Source organism: Argiope bruennichi, chromosome 10 (genome assembly GCF_947563725.1).
Source record: "Argiope bruennichi chromosome 10, qqArgBrue1.1, whole genome shotgun sequence".
Taxonomy (NCBI): domain Eukaryota; kingdom Metazoa; phylum Arthropoda; class Arachnida; order Araneae; family Araneidae; genus Argiope; species Argiope bruennichi.
In genome coordinates this window covers 37,192,702-37,194,858 of record NC_079160.1, presented here as the reverse complement: position 1 = coordinate 37,194,858, position 2,157 = coordinate 37,192,702, and the positions used below count along the sequence as shown (strand labels likewise).

At 32.5% G+C, this 2,157-nt stretch overlaps 1 non-coding gene across 1 annotated transcript; it reads left to right on the top strand.

Annotated features, from left to right (window-relative positions):
• The first annotated feature begins 1,528 nt into the window (after nucleotides 1–1,528).
• Nucleotides 1,529–1,601, top strand: Trnav-cac (transfer RNA valine (anticodon CAC)). Its single transcript has one exon. It is a non-coding gene; the product is annotated as a tRNA-Val (tRNA).
• The last annotated feature ends 556 nt before the right edge of the window (nucleotides 1,602–2,157 follow it).

Below are 2,157 nucleotides of genomic sequence, written 5' to 3'. Positions count from 1 at the left end.
TTATTTACCATTCAACGAGAATCATTGTCATACCTACCATTCTACATGAATCATTGTCACACCTACCATCCTACATGAATCATTATCATACCTACCATCCTACGTAAGTCAGTGTCATATCTACCATTCTGCGTGAATCAAGGCCATATCTACCATTCTGTGTGAATCAAAGCCATATCTATCATTCTACTTGAAGCAGAGCCTCATTTAACCTTCTACGTGAATCAGAGCCATATCTATCATTCTACGTGAATCAGAGACATATCTATCATTCTACGTGAATCAGAGACATATCTATCATTATATGTGAAACAGCGTCATATCTACCATTCTGCGTGAATAAGAGCTGTATCTACCATTCTGCTTGAATCAGTGCCATATCTACCATTCTGTGAAAAGAGCCATATCTACCATTCTACATGAAGCTATGCCGTATCTGCCATTCTACGTGAATCAGTGCCTATCTACCAGAATATATTGAGGTACAGATATCACTTTGCCAGTATTGGGGCAGAGGAAAATGAAGACAAAACAGAAATTCATTTATGACTTTCATTCATTTATTTATCTTTAATGTCAACTATGACGGAGGAGCGAAAAAGTAAAATCTTGCCTTAAGCTCCACTTACCTTCGCTACACCACTGATAAAGACCGAGGAAGTAATAATCGTATTATATCTTAGGCAGCACTTACCTTCGCTACGCCACTGATGCAATTCGGTTATTTCCAAATCACATCCATCAAATTGCTTATAAACTAAAAGAGGTTGAAGCTCTTAAACCGGATTAATTTTCTGAAGCAAATATAATTTGATTACTAATACCAATCTCTTCAATGTAAATATTTGTAAATTTTCCGAATTGAACAGAAGTGTCAGGAGCATATTCACTCGGGGAAATATCTAATATTTAGAATTAGATTGCTTCAGATAATTCATGGCTCATTAGTCTCACGGTCCTTTTTTACATAAAAGACCGTTTTTTAATCTAAGAAATAAAATCCTGATATTAATCTGGTTGATCGATTCCAGAGCGATTTCTGTTAGGAACCGTATAATATAGTTTTGCCTTTGTAAATGCCAGCACATTAATTTTTTTTAAAAAAAATTGGCGTTTGTTTGTATTAGCCTTCAAATCAGGTTTTGAACATCTGTTTGATTAAAATTAACGGTTACTTTGTGTGTGTGTGTGTGTGACACTAGCTTTTTAAATACTGAAATTTAATCCCCAACAATGGATTTTTGTCAATTTTCAAATGAATTTTTTTTTAAGGAAGTATTGTTTTTCGTTATAAATTGTTGTCGCTTTGGAAAACTTTTTAAAAGACCTTTACCAAAATTAATCTCTAAATAAAATGTTATTCTTTTCTCTGAACTTTAAATAAATAAGCGAATCTTGATATCATAATTATTTGGTACCACATCTGAAAGGTTTGCTACAATAAAAATTTTAATTCATGACAGAAGGGTGTTAGTAACGATCCTACTGTCGCTTAGAGTTCAATTTTGCTGAATCTCCCGCCGCAAGCGTTTCCGTAGTGTAGTGGTTATCACGTGCGCTTCACACGCGCAAGGTCCCCGGTTCGAACCCGGGCGGAAACAGCCATATTTTTATTATTGATTGTTTGTTTGTTTCTCATGCATGTGTTTTTGATGTCAGGTTATTATCGAAAAGAGATTTTATCAAGAAATGGAAAGAGAAGAAAAAAAATCAAGTAAATAAATATCTTGCAACGATAAGATAACTATTTTTTCAACCTTTAAAAAAAAGGAGAAAAAACTTTTTTTTTTTTTTTTTTCGGATTTCAAAAGTTGTTTATTTGAAGGATTTCAAAGTAAATGACATTAAAAGCAGATAGATTTGTTTTTAAAAAACCCATCTCATGATGAAAGTCTTTCGTATCTCTTATTTTGTTGATCTTCTGTTATTGAGCTAAAGCGTACTTAAACTATCGTCTTTTTAATTTCTTAATAGTAGAATTTTTTGAGATATTATTACTTTCTAAATGTGTCTTTTTGCACTTAAAAAAAATTCACCTCAAATAGCATAAAGATGCATAAATTAAACAAAACAGGGAAATGTGCACATGTGTCTATGAGCTAAATTTTTAAAAAAATGTTTAGACAGTAAGTTTTAAATAACAAATTTAAACCATCG